The sequence below is a fragment of the Scyliorhinus canicula genome, chromosome 21, assembly GCF_902713615.1.
Source record: "Scyliorhinus canicula chromosome 21, sScyCan1.1, whole genome shotgun sequence".
NCBI lineage: Eukaryota > Metazoa > Chordata > Chondrichthyes > Carcharhiniformes > Scyliorhinidae > Scyliorhinus > Scyliorhinus canicula.
In genome coordinates, this window is record NC_052166.1 from 13,819,110 (window position 1) to 13,834,469 (window position 15,360).

The 15,360-nt window shown below is 47.2% G+C and overlaps 1 protein-coding gene across 3 annotated transcripts in view; it reads right to left on the bottom strand.

Annotated features, from left to right (window-relative positions):
* exd3 (exonuclease 3'-5' domain containing 3) overlaps positions 1-15,360 on the bottom strand; it is a 617,516-nt gene that overhangs the window by 577,844 nt on the left and 24,312 nt on the right. For 2 of the 3 annotated variants that reach the window (XM_038781916.1, XM_038781914.1), the window contains exon 2: positions 112-309. The exons of the other annotated variant lie outside the window; for it this stretch is intronic. The gene's annotated coding sequence lies outside the window, so the exon portion shown is untranslated. The remainder of the gene's footprint in view (positions 1-111; positions 310-15,360) is intronic. 3 annotated transcript variants of the gene reach the window in all.

Sequence of the window (15,360 nt, forward strand, 5' to 3'; positions counted from 1 at the left end):
GTCAGAGGTCCTGGAAGGGAGGGTGACTCCGAGTCCAGAGGTGGCAATATTTGGAGCGTCGGAAGATCCGCTCTGTTGTTTAGAATGTTAAAATGTTAAAATTATAAATACCTCAATAAAATATTTTCTAAAAAAATATTTGGAGCCCAATCATCTGGAGGCCATATGTGGGGTGTCTGACTTGGTGAAGCTGCAGATGGTAGCTGGGGCAGACACTTTAGCCTTCGCCTCGCTGATTGCTCGCAGGCAGGTCCTGTTTGGGTGGAGGTTAGCCTCTTTGCCCAGTGGCCTGGTGACCTGACGGAGTTCCTGTATTTGGAGAAGATTAAGGTTATTGATTATGAAAATTGGTAAGTCATGTTGTAGCTATACAGGACCCAAGTTAGGCTTCATTTGGAATATAGTGTTCAATTCTGGTTGCCGCACGACCAGAAGGGTGTGGATGGTTTGGAGTGGGTTCAGAAGCAGCAGTTTATTAGGACAGGCATTTTCAAAGGGGGGGGGGGGGGGGTCGCGACCCACGAGCGGGTGTTGGTAGGGTCACAGAGTCGGCCATTGCAGCATTTTCGATCACGGGAATTCACACGCAAAATCCGTTGCAGGCGGCTTTTAACAATGCCGGCTGCGAGCAGCATTAAAAATAGTAGCCGCGGCCACCTAATAAAATGTGGGCGCACTGCGCATGCGTGTCCGCTCAATAGTGAGCATGCATGCCCAGGCGTGTTGGGACCTGAGCCCGGGGTCAAAGTGATCACAGCATGGTGGTGGCTGACTGAGTGGTGATCATTGATAATGAACAAGACTATGACCTCGATCTATTTTGCATTCCTAAACATTACTCAAATGATCTGGAGAGAGCATATATTCCTCATGGTTTAATCATGGACAGAACTGGACGTTTGACAAGGGATATAATGAAAGCCATGGGAAATCATCACATCTCACCCTCTGTGTACTGAAAGGTTTTTTGCTGACCCTTTAGGCTACATTAAAGCATTGAATCAAAACAATGACCAGTCAATCCCAATAACGGTGGACTTCATCCACTTGAAGAGTTACTGTAATGTAATACTGAGGTACGAAATCCACGCTTTTCTCGAGAAATTGTCCTCGCTGGCTAATTTGTTTGCTAATGAAACTTGGAAACTAACGTTAAGTCTTACCTTGCAGACAGCTTTTCAATTCTAAATGAACTGAACCTCAAATTGCTGGGGAAGGATGATGATTGCTTTTGGCAGAGAAGAAATCACTGCTTTCCAAAACTCATTGAAAGTTTTGCAATTGCGAGTGCAAAGCCAAAATTACTACATGTTCCCCACACTGCTACGACACATCGAAGAAAACAGCATTTGTAAGGAAACTGTCACTGGACTGGCAAGCCTGACTACAAATGAAGCTGACTGAACTTCTGCGCCTCAGTACATTAAAAACACGGCAGAAGTCAATGAAACAGTCAGCATTCTGGAGTAGCGTCTCCGAGGAGTATCCAGTGCTGAGTAAAACAAGCATTTGGTTGCTCTTGTCCTTCACAACGAACTACATGTGCGAGGTTTAATTTTCCGTCCTCACAAAGCTGAAGACAGCACAAAGGAACCGGCTGAATCCTGCACCCGATATGTGCACAGCCCTCTCCTCCCGTGAACCTGATTGGAGTGAGATCGTGAGGACCAAGCAGGCTCACATCTCGCATTAAAGGGTAAGAGAAAATGGTGGGTCACGAATGTCGGCCGGCATGTGTCATGAAGGTCAGCTGGCCTGATGTACATGGGGAAACGTTTAAAGTACATGGGGAAAAATGTAGAGCAGATGTGCGAGGTAAATTTCTTTACACAGAGGGTGGTAAATATATGGAATGCGCTGCCTGGGGCGGTGTTGGGAGCAGATAGGATAGCAGCATTTAAGGGGCATTTAGACAAATATATGAATAGGGTGGGAATGGATGGATACAGACTCCATAAGTGCATACGGTTTTAGGCTGGTACCATGATCGGCGCAGGCTTGGAGAGCCGAAGGGCCTGTTCCTGTGCTGTATTGTTCTTTATCTTGAGGGGGGCGATTGAGGAGTTACACAAGAGCGGCATGGTGGCACAGTGGTTAGCACTGCTGCCTCACAGCGCCAGGAACCCAAGTTAAATTCCAGCCTTGGGTCACTTTGTTGTTTTGCATTGTATAAAATGTTAAATTATTAAAAACATAATTACATTTTTTTTTTAAATTGATGAAGCAACTGAAAATGGCAACTGAGAAACTTCTGCAGTGATGCCCTTGAACGGAGATGATTGTCCCCCAACCACCTTTTTAGAATCCCTACAGTGTAGAAGGCGGCCATTTGGCCCACTGAGTCTGCACTTACCCTTTGAAAGAGCGCCTTACCTGGGTTCACTCCCCTGCCCTACCCCCGCAACTTCATAACCCCACCTAACCTGCACACCTTTGGATAATACAGTATGGGGTAATTTCAGCATAGCCAATCCACCTAACCCAGTCTTTGGACTGTGGGAAGGAACCGGAGCACCCGGAGGAAACCCACACCGACATGGGGAGAAAGTGCAAAATCCACAGACGGACAGGCAAGACTGGAATCGAACCGGTTTTCTGGCACTGTGAGGCAACAGTTCTAAACACTCTGCCACCGTGCCAGTATGTACCAGGTATGACTCCAGCCAGGTTTTGCCCCCCTCGATTCCCACTCTCCAGTTTTGCTGGGGCTCCTTAATACCATACTCGGTCAAATGCTGCAAGATTAGGTTAAGCAGACCGGTCAGAACGGGAGTGAATTTTGAGAGTGTATCCAGGAGTTTTCTGCAACCATATCGGATTGAATGTTGAGAGAGAAAAGAAAAATAGGATGGTCAGGAGCAACATGGACCATTGATATTGTCAACAAAAATAAGGAAATGGTAGAACACTGAGGAAGAGATCAGGATGCCAGAAATCCCTAAGAAAGTAATATTAAATCAGGGACAGGCACGCAACAAAATTAACATCTGCAAAATATCAGCAGTGAAAAGAATAATGGCATTAAAGAGCGACAAATCCCAAGTATTTTAAAGGAGAGAACATTGCAGATGCCTGAATTACAGCTTCTAACATTCTCTCGATTCAGGAACTGTTGCTTTAGATTGGGAAAATTGCACATAACACATCACGATGTGTGAAAAGTGAAAGGGGTAAAAAAAACAGAGGAATTTACAACAATTAGCTTAACATCCATCGTTGGGAAATTACTGGATTCAATAATCACAGGTAGGATAACTGAACACATTGAACATTTTCAGCTGATCAGTGACCCTGCATGGTTTTCTTAAGGGGGAAACTGATGAAGCTGCTTGCATTTTGTGAAGAGAAACAAAAGTAACATAGAACATAGAACGATACAGCGCAGTACAGGCCCTTCGGCCCTCGATGTTGCACCGACATGGAAAAAAAAAAAACTAAAGGCCATCTAACCTACACTATGCCCTTATCATCCATATGCTTATCCAATAAATTTTTAAATGCCCTCAATGTTGGCGAGTTCACTACTGTTGCAGGTAGGGCATTCCACGGCCTCACCACTCTTTGCGTAAAAAACCCACCTCTGACCTCTGTCCTATATCTATTACTAACAGACATGGGAATGCCCCAGAAATCCCTCAGAAAATGCTGTCAGTTCACATTCAAGCCCATAGGAAGTCAAATTCATATGAAAATGAAAATCGCTTATTGTCACGAGTAGGCTTCAATGAAGTTACTGTGAAAAGCCCCTAGTCGCCACATTCCGGCGCCTGTCCGGGGAGGCTGGTACGGGAATTGAACCGTGCTGCTGGCCTGCTTGGTCTGCTTTAAAAGCCAGCGATTTAGCCTGGTGAGCTAAACCAGTCCCTATATTGAGAGGAATAGAACACAAGAAGGGAGAAGTTATGCTTCAGCTATACAAAGTCCTGGTTAGACCACACATCAAACCACTGTAAGCAGTTTTGGGCTTGACAACACCTCAGGGCAGATGTATTGGATTGAGGGAGCACAGTGTCGATTTACTAGGATAATACCTGGATTACAAGGGTAAGAGAGATTTCACAACTAATTGTGTATTCCCTGAAATTTAGGAGTTTGAGGAGTGATTTGATCAAGTTTAAGGTATTAAGGGGAACAGATATTTTCTTTTTATCCACCCTATTTCTACTGGTTGGGGAGTTGAGGATTAAAAGGCAGAGTATAAAAATAAAACCAGGTTAATGTCCAGCAGGTTTGTTTCAAACACTAGCTTTCGGAGCACTGCTCCTTCCTCAGGTGAAGGAGCAGTGCTCCGAGAGCTAGTGTTTGAAACAAACATGTTGGACTTTAATCTGGTGTTGTAAGATATCTTACTGTGCTCGCCTCACTCCAACGCCGGCTTCTCCACATCATAAAAATAAAAGCCAGGCCCTTCAGGAGTGAAATTAGGAAACAAAGCTACATTCAAACTCTGCAGAGTTTGGATCTCTTTCTCATTAACAGCAACTGATACGACCGACATCAGTTGTAAATTTTAGAACTGAGATTGATATACCGTATATACTCGCATATCATGCGATCTCGCGTATCATGCGATCTCGCGTATCATGCGATCTCGCGTATCATGCGATCTCGCGTATCATGCGATCTCGCGCATCATGCGATCTCGCGCATCATGCGATCTCGCGTATCATGCGATCTCGCGTATCATGCGATCTCGCGTATCATGCGACCCCTAAATTTTCGTCCCGAAAACATGATTTTATGCTATATCTCGTGTATCATGCGAGTCACTTTTTTGGAAATTAATGCTCAAACTAAAACTTCCAAATTGTATCATTGTCTGTGGATTCTGCAGAGTGGATTCTGTTGTGAAAGCTGTTCATGAATCGAACAGCTTTCCAGCTGGCTTTACTAGCGTCGTTCTGCCACTTGACGTTTCCATTCATAAAAACGGCAAGTAAAACACCTGCGAATTCTGTGAATACTACTCTTCAGATTTTGACCACAGCATTCTGATGGGAAGATGTTCAGCCACTTGACGTTTCCATTCATGTTTTTATGAATGGAAACGTCAAGTGGCTGAACATCTTCCCATCAGAAAAAACAGCAAGTAAAACAATCGCAAATTTTGTATCTCGCGTATCATGCGACCCCCCAAATTTAGGTTACAATTTAGGTCTTCAAAAGCCGCATGATACGTGAGTATATACGGTATATTTGCTAATAAAAGGCATTCAGGGAGGTAGAGGGTGGTCAGTCTCAGCAGCAACCCAGGGGGAGAGGGGGGAGGAAGGGTGAGGGGGGGGGGGTCGGGATTTGTTAAGGTGGTTTGTTTTTGCGATGGTGTGTTTGCTATATTTTTTTTCCTTTCTTGCATTGTTATTAGTTATTAATTTATTACTTTGTATTGGGGGGATTTCTGTTTCTGTTTAGTTTTACACCTTGTTTACATTTGTTGTTGAAAAATTTGAATAAAAATTATTTTTTTAAAAAGGCATTCAGGTGTATGGAGATTGGTAACTGATCAGTTAATGTAATAACCCCCATGGGTGATTTATCTCCTCCATGGGGCTCGTGGAATACGAGTTCCCCCGCTGTGGAGCGGAGGCCCAACAGCAGGTCTCACTAAAACGGACCAATAAAAGCTGGCCAGAATGAGAAGCAGCATCTTTGGATGGTCATGGGTGTACTGCCTACTGCTTTGCGACCTTGCATTTATTTACTAAATAAACCAGCAAGTTTAAATCCTTCTCAGGATTCCTGTGATTATAATACATGTTCTCATTGAATGGTGGAGTAGGGTCCATGGGGCTAAATGGCCTCCTCCTATTCATCTGAATTTGTAGATCAGCCAATTATAAATCAAGTGGCATATAAGTGATCAGAAATCCTATCAGCAACACTGCCAGATCTCATTCTAACCTCATTCTATTCAGCCTGGGCACAGCACTGAATCAAACCTGAGAACTCTTATCGGTATGGCTTAGGGTCTTTGTTCTTTGATTCACAGAAAGACTAAACAACTGGCCTGCACTGGAGGACATTTCTGCAGGACCAGCTACACAGAGCTCAAGAAAAACAAGGAAATTCAAACATCCCAAAAACTGAAGTACCTCCAGGTTGCCTCAGGAGGGCACCAACACATCTTTCAAGTGAAAACTTCAGCACCTCATCATCCCAAAAAGTGCAATGGCCCAGGAAATGGCCACAGGTTAAAATGATGTTCTAATAATAATAATTATAATAATCTTTATTGTCACAAGTAAGCATACATTAACACTGCAATGAAGTTACTGTGAAAAGCCCCTAGTCGCCACATTCCAGCACGTGTTCGGGTACACGGAGGGAGAATTCAGAATGTCCAAATTACCTAACAGCATGTCTTTTGGGACTTGTGGGAGGAAATCCACGCAGACATGAGGAGAACCTGCAGACTCTGCACAGACAGTGGTCCAAGCTGGGAATCGAACATGGGACCCTGGAGCTGTGAAGCAACAGCGCTGCCCACTGTGCTACCGAGCTGCGGAGAACACTAACTGACATTTGATTTGTTTTGCAATCTCAAGAGAGGTTTTCACCACTCCAGAGAGAGGTAATTCTTTACACAAACCTTAATATTCAAAACTAACTCAACAATAAGTTACAGTCCCAGGGAGAGGGATAGAGTCGATTATTCGGAAACGGAGTTTGGAATGGTGTTTGAAAGCAATGACTTTAGTCTTTCCAATATTCAACCAGCACTGAATGTTGGATAAGCAGTCTGATAATTCAGAGACAGTGAGAGTCAATATGGTGTGGAAGAGCTGGGGGGTGGGGAGTGTGTGTGTGTGTCTGTGGGGTTTGCGGGGGGGGGGGGGGGGGGGGAGAGAAGAGAACATAAATTAACCAACACTGTGCCCAGGTGCAGCATGTAGATGTGGGATAGGAGGGAGTCAAGGATAAATCCTTGGGGACCACCTGAAGCAAAGTGGGAGCATGAAAGTGAAGCCGTTGCAAAAGATTCCGTGGCCCTGCTGAGAACAACCGTAACCATCTTCATCTGTGCCAGTTATGACTAACTAATGTAGAGTTTCCCCCTGATTCTCATCGAGCTCAATTTGGCTCGGGCTCCAGGATGCCACACAGTCGCTCACTTCACCTAATGGTCAGCTTTTTTGTCCATGTTTGGACTAAGCCTGTAACTTGGTCAAAAGCTGGGTGATCTTGGCATAACCCAAACTATGAATCAGTGAATAGGGTATTGCTGAGTAAAAGTGCTGTTTTATAGCACTATCTATGACACCTTCCATCACTTAGCTGATGATCGAGATTGGACTGATTGGATGGTAATTGGTCAGATTAGATTGGTGCTTTTTGTGGACAGGACATACTGGGGCAATTTTCCACATAGTCAGGTGAATGCTCAAGTTTGCTAGGGACACTAAACCTGCAGCAAAGTCTTCAGTACTATTGCCAGAATATTGTCAGGACTTCTTCAGCCATTTTCTTGACATGATGTGAAGTGAATGAATCCAGTAGACTGGCTTCTGTGATGCTGAGACCTCAGAAGGAAACCAAGATGGATCAGTACTCTGTGCCTCTGGCTGAAGACACTTGTTTCAGTCTCATCTGCTGGCCCACCCCATCATTGTGGATGGGGATGTTTGTGGGGCCTCCTGCTGTTAATTGTTTAATTGTCCACCACCATTCACGAATGGATGTGGCAGGATTATAGATGTTTGATCTGACCCATTGATTATGGAATTGTTTAGCTCGATCTTTTGCAAACTGCTTCCAATGTTTGGCATTCAAGTAGTCCTGTGTTATCGTGTCAACAGGCTGACACCGCACTTTTCTTTTTTTTTTCTAAACATTTTATTGAAGTATTTATGGTTTTATAACAGTAACAGAAGAAACAGTGTACATAACATTTTAAACATAGTGCAAAAGCCATCTTCCTCTCTCACAGGTCCCACCTTTCCTAATCCCCCACTCTACACTAAACTAACCCCACAGCACCCCCCCCCCCCCCCCCCCCCACCCCACCTTACAGTTAATTTTCTGCGAAGAAGTCGACGAACGGCTGCCACCTCCGGGCGAACTCTAACATTGACCCTCTCAAGGTGAACTTGATTTTCTCCAAACAGAGAAAGCTAGCCATGTCCGACTTCGGGGGCTTTGAGTCCCTCCAAGCTAATAATATCCGTCTCCGGGCTACCAGAGAGGCAAAGGCCAGAACGTCTGCCTCATTCTCCTCCTGGATTCCCGGGTCTTCCGACACCCCAAAACTCGCCACCTCTAGACTCAGTCCCACCCTTGTTTTCAACATCTTGGACATGACATCTGCAAACCACTGGCAAAATCCCCTAAGCTTTGGGCATGTCCAGAACATATGAACATGGTACGCTGGTCCTCCCGCACACCTTGCGCGCCTATCTTCTACCCCAAAGAACTTGCTCATCCGGGCCACTGTCATGTGAGCCTGGTGAACGACCCTAAACTGTATCAGGCCGAAAATTACAAATGCTTCAATTAAATATTTTGGAAACAAAAACTGTATCAGGCTGAGCCTGGCACATGTTGTGGACACGTTGACTCTACTCAACGCATCCGCCCAGACACCATCCTCTTCCCATTTGTGTTTCAGCTCCTCGGTCTGTGTTTCCTCTGACCCCATAAGCTCCTTATAAATGTCCAAAACATTCCCTTCTCCCACCCACATTCTGGAAACTACCCTGTCCTGTATCCCCCTTGGTGGTAGTAGTGGGAAGGTTGAGACCTGCCTGAGTAGGAAGTCCCGCGCCTGCAGGTACCTAAATCCATTCCCTCCCGTCAGTTCAAATTTCACCTCCAGTTCCCTCAAGCTGCCATCTCTAGAACCCTCCATCTAACCTCCCCAGGGCAAACCAGGGATTATTGCAAATTGGAGACCAGACCGATGCTTCCTCTGCTCCCACATGTTCCTCCACTGCCCCCAGACTCTCAAGGCCGCGACCACCACGGGGCTGGTGGAGTACTGTGCCAGCGGGAAAGGCAGAGGCACCGTTACCAACGCCCCCAAACTAGTGCCCTTACAAGATGCCAACTCTACTCACCCCCGCCTGCCCTGGTATTATTTCTTTTCAAATTTTCTGCAGTGGTTTGATACAACAGAGTGGTTTGCTCAGCCATTTCGGAGTCAACCACATTGGTCTGGAGTCACATGTAGGCCAGACCACGCAAGGATGGTAGATTTCCTTCCCGAAAGGACATTAGTGAACCAGGGTTTTTACAACAATTATGACTGAGACTAGATATCTCCTTGGCCTTCAACTGTTGCTAATTAATTGAATTTAAATGCCACAGCTCCCCTGGATTTGAATTTGCATTTCCAAAATATTACTTGCGGTCACTAGATTACCAGTCCAGTAACATTCCCGTTGTGACACATAGATGAACAGGAAGTATGCAGTCACTCGTGGTGTGTGCCAGCCCTCACAACCCATTGGAGTTCACTCAAGCTGCACTCTCACTACAAGGAATCCTGCCACTCTCACTAATGCTTCACCATGAAATCACCTCTCCATTTCAGCTTCACAGAGGATGGGGAAGAGCTGGGATTTCTGGGGTCTCCCTACCTCTGCCCTGCATTCAGCACACCACCCCCCAGCTCAGAGCTTGTGTAACTGCATCTCAGGGACACTGCTCCCATTGATTTCCAATGGGTTACAGGCAGTCGCCGGAAACACTCACCTTTGCTACTGGTTAAAGACCTTGTTGCTGTTTGTCCCTCAGGAACTCAAAGTCCATCAAATGTGAGGTCAGGAACCAGCAAGAGTACATACAGGGTGAGCAGATAACCACAGCAATTGGAGCCTCTATACAAGCCTACACAGTCATTTCCCAGCACTGGGAACAACGATTGCAACAAGACAAAGATCACATCAGTCCAGCTTGGCAAATACACTCAGCACAGGGCAAGCGTTACTGCACCGACAGGAATTCTGAATGCGAGGACAATGTGTAAACAATTCCACAGCATCACAGTCCCCTGGCTCTTTTTTTTTAAAAAATACATTTAATTACAAACATGTATCAAAACAGGTTACAGCAAATAAACACCCCGAGAAAACGTCACAGCAATCAACTGTACGCATTTTTCCCCTTTTCACTCTCCCCTTACCCCCTCCCCTCCCTGCGACGAACAGCTCCTCAAACACGGTCATAAACATTCCCCACCTTTTTCTCAAACCCCTCTGCAGAGCCCCTTAACTCATACTTCATCTTCTCCAACCGCAAGCAGTCGTACAAGTCACCCAAACATGCTGCTCGCCCCGGTGGCAATGCCGACCGCCAGTCTAGTAAAATTAGCTGCTGTGCAATCAGAGAGGTGAAGTCCACAACATCAGCCTTCCTCCTCTCCATGAGCTCCAGAAGCTTCTCTGAAACCCCAAATACCGCCATAAAAGGGTCCTGGTCCACTTCCTCCTCCACTATCCTGGCTAAGACCGCCCAGAATCTTCCCAATTTTTCACAACCCCAAAACATGTACACATGACTCGCTGGCCCCCGCCAACACCTCTCACCCCCTGAAAGAACCCACTCATTCTCACCCGAGCCATATTCAGCCTGTGCGCCATCTTAAACTGTAAGAGGCCCATCCTTGCACAAGAGGAGGCCCCATTTACCCTAGACAGTGCCTCACTCCATACTTCCCAATTGAAGAAATGAAATGAAAATGAAAATCGCTTATTGTCACGAGTAGGCTTCAATGAAGTTACTGTGAAAAGCCCCTAGTCGCCACATTCCGGCGCCTGTTCAGGGAGGCTTTTACGGGAATCGAACTGTGCTGCTGGCCTGCTTGGTCTGCTTTCAAAGCTAGCGATTTAGCCCAGTGAGCTAAACAGCCCCTTGCTCCTCTCCCTTCCCATTTCTCCTTAATCTTCACCACCCACGCGCCTCACTGCACCCTGAGCCACTTGGAAGCAGCAGTCGCTCCAGCAGGGTGTATCCCGGCAACCGAGGGAATCCCCTCCAGACCTTTTGCGCAAAGTCCCTAACCTGCAGATATCTGTGATGTGGAGATGCTGCCGTTTGACTGGGGTGAGCACAGTAAGAAGTCTTACAACACCAGGTCAAAGTCCAACAGGTTTGTTTCGAATCACTAGCTTTTGGAACACTGTTCCTTCCTCAGATGAATTCAACCTAGTGTTGTAAGACTTCTTGCTGTGCAGATACCTGAACTCACCCCCCCTCAGCAGCTCTACCCTCTCCCTTAGCTCATCCAGACTGGCGAACCCTTCCTCCAAACACAGATCCCTCAACTTGACCAGCTCCACATCCTGTATACACTATCCATCCCCTTCCTGGCTCAAACCCATGATTCTCGCACAGCGGCGTTAGGACCGACATCCCTTCCACCCTAAAATGCCTCCTCAACTAATTCCAAATCTTCAGCATGGACTACACCACTGGGCTCCCCGAATACCTACTCCGAGCCAAAGATGCCATCACCATAGCCCTCAACCTAGACTCCTTACAAGATTTTGCCTCCATCCTAAGCCATTCTATCCCTTCTCCTTCCCACCACCGCCGCACCTTGTCCACATTCGCCGCCCAATAATAATGAAGCAGATTTGGTAGCAGGGTCCGCCCATGCTTGGCATCTTCCCCGCCCATGCAAAGTCCAAAATTATCGTGTCCAATTTCCGAAAGAAGGCCTTTGGTATAAAGATCGAGGGAGCCTAAAAAATAAACAAGAATCTCAGCAGAATATTTATTTTCACCAATTGGACCCTCCCCGCTAGCGTTAAGTGCAGTGTATCCCACCTCTTAAGATCCTCCCTGACTTTCTCCACCAGCTTCGTTAAGTTCCACATATGGAGCCCCGTCTATTCCCTCACTACCCGAATCCCCAAGTACCTAAACCTATCCCTGGGTGCCGTAAATGGCACCCTCCTTAAATTAACCCGCCGCCCCAGCTCATTCACCAGGAAAACCTCGCTTTTTCCTACATTCAGTTTGTACCCCGAGAACCCTCTAAACCTCCCCAACAGGCCCATAATCCTTCCCATACTCTCCAGCGGATCTGAAACATACAGCAAGAGGTCATCGCCATAGAGCAACACCCAATGCTCCTTCTGTCCCCTCATAATCTTCCGCCACTCCGCCGACCACCTAAGAGACATTGTGAAGGAAATCAACTATTTCTGTTAGGTAAAAGGCTATTTTAAAGTCAATATTAAAAGCCCAGCCTTTAATACCCATTTTAAAATAAGGATTTCAGTATTCATAAACTTAGGTCATGACAAAACACATAACGTAAACAGAGGTACAAAGCCTGACTCATCCACAAACTAATTGGAGACAAAAATGACATTTTTACTGACAATACGGACGGACTATTGTTCTTCAAAGTAAGTTTCATATGGAGAAATGAGCTGTACCAGTAATCAAGATCAAGGTCGAAATAAGCACCATAGCAATATGAAACTACCATTTTTCAGAATATGGATAAAGTGAAGTCAGCAGAAAACCAGTAAAAACCAGACTTGATTACAGCACAAAATCACATTCCATAACATACACAAATAGTCAAACATGAAACATTTAAAACTTATGTTGCACACTGAGGATTGACAGTTAACCATTGAATCAATGTATTTGAGACTTACCCAAACCAATTAGGACGACATAGGAGGTATAGACAATTGGCTTCAGACTGATGACATTCTCCTTAAACATGAGGGTCCGCACAGCCACTTTCTATCCAGTATCACTCTATACTTTGATCGAACTACTTCCTGTCCTTATTTTCGTATTTTCACTTTTCCACTCTAACTCTTAAAGTTCGCGCAAGCTGTTTTGCCGTACGCAAGAAACCATTTCTGTATTATTTTGAAAGTTAAATTGTTTTATAAATTACTTCTCTTTAAGTCTTTTGATCGCAAGACTTTATTGAGAATAGATTTAAGTTTCTCTCAATTGTAATCATTGGAGGCAATAAAAGATTCTTATTTGCATCCGAGAAGTGTAACTCAAATTTCTACTGAGTTCTATAGTGTTGCAAGACTTCACTTTAACCGCATGGTAGATCTCTACACATTGCCAATGACTTTATGGCCAGCGCAAACAACAACGTCGACAGTGGGCAACCTGCCTCGTACCAGTGTGTAAGCCAAAGATTCGCAAAGTCATATTATTCATCTTCACCCTCGCCCTTGATGCGACACACAGCTACCGCACCCACGCCACAAATCTCAGCCCAAACCCAAAACCTCGAACAAGTACCGCCACTCTACTCGATCAAATCCCTTCTCCTCGCAGGGGTCCAGCTCCCACGATCCTCCCTATCACCTGGGTCCAGCTCCTCTCACACTCACTCTCACCAGGGTTGAGCTCCCTACGCACTCCCTCTCACCGGGGTCCAGCTCCTCAGGCACACCCTCTCACCGGGTTCCAGCTCCCCACACATTCCCTCTCACCGGGGTCCAGCTCCTCAGGCACACCCTCTCACCAGGGTCGAGCTGCCCACACACTCCCTCTCACTGGGGTCCAGCTCCTCAGGCACACCCCCTCAATAGGGTCGAGCTCCCCAAACACTCCCTCTCACCGGGGACCAGCTCCCCCAACACTCCCTCTCACCGGGTCCAGCTCCCCCAACACTCCCTCTCACCGGGATCCAGCCCCCCACACACTCCCTCTCACCGGGGTCCAGCTCCCCTCACACTCCCTCTCACCGGGGTCCAGCTCCCCCAACACTCCCTCTCACCGGGATCCAGCCCCCCACACACTCCCTCTCACCGGGGACCAGCTCCCCACACACTCCCTCTCACCGGGGTCCAGCTCCCCCAGCACTCCCTCTCACCGGGATCCAGCCCCCCACACACTCCCTCTCACCGGGATCCAGCCCCCCACACACTCCCTCTCACCGGGATCCAGCCCCCCACACACTCCCTCTCACCGGGGGCCAGCTCCCCACACACTCCCTCTAACCGGGGGCCAGCTCCCCACACACTCCCTTTCACCGGGGTCCAGCTCCCCTCACCCTCCCTCTCACCGGGGTCCAGCTCCCCACACACCCTCTCACCGGGGTCCAACTCCCCACACACTCCCTCTCACTGGGGTCCAGCTCCCCTCACACTCCCTCTCACCGGGATCTAGCCCCCCTAACACTCCCTCTCACCGGGGTCCAGATCCCCACACACTCCCTCTCACCAGGGTCCAGCTCCCCCAATATTCCTTTCTCACCGTGGTCCAGGTCCTCTCACACTCCCTCTCACTGGGGTCGAGCTCCCCTAACACTCCCTCTCACCAGGGTCCAACTCCCCTCACTCTCACCGGGGTCCAGCTCCCCTCACACTCCCTCTCACTGGGGTCCTGCTCCCCTCACTCTCTCACCGGGGTCCAGCTCTCCTCACACTCTCTCTCAACGTGATCCAGCTCCTCACACACTCCATTTCACCAGGGCCGAGTTCCCCACACACTCCCTCTCACCGGGGTACATAGAACATAACAGCGCAGTACAGGCCCTTCGGCCCTCTATGTTGCACCGACCTGTGAAACCCCTCTAAAGTCCCTCTACACCATTCCCTTATCATCCATATGTTTATCCAATGACCATTTAAATGCCATTAATGTTGGTGAGTCCACTACTGTTGCAGGCAGGGCATTCCACGCCCTTACTACTCTCTGTGTAAAGAATCTACCTCTGACATCTGTCCTATATCTATCCCCCCTCATTTTAAAGCTATGTCCCCTCGTGCTAGACATCGCCACCCGAGGAAAAAGGCTCTCACTGTCCACCCTATCTAATCCTCAGATCATCTTGTATGCCTCAATTAAGTCACCTCTTAACCCTCTTCTCTCTAACGAAAACAGCCTCCAGTCCCTCAGCCTTTCCTCATAAGATCTTCCCTCCATACCAGGCAACATCCTGGTAAATCTCCTCTGCACCCTTTCCAATGCTCTGCATCATTCCTATAATGCGGCCACCATAATTGCACGCAATACTCCAAATGCGGCCGCACCAGAGTTTTGTGCAGCTGCAACATGACCTCATGGCTCCGAAACGCAATCCCTCTACCAATAAAAGCTAAGACACCGTACGCCTTCTTAACAACCCTCTCAACCTGGGTGGAAACTTTCAAGGATCTAAGTACATGGACACGGAGATCTCTCTGCTGATCCACACTACCAAGAATCATACCATTAGCCCAGTACTCTGTCTTCCTGTTACTCCTTCCAAAATGAATCACCTCACACTTTTCTGCATTGAACTCCATTTGCAAACTCAGCCCAGCTCTGCAGCTTAGCTATGTCCCTCTGTAACCTGCAACATCCTTCCGCACTGTCCACAACTCCACCAACTTTAGTGTCATCTGCAAATTTACTCACCCATCCTTCTACGCCCTCCCCCAGGTC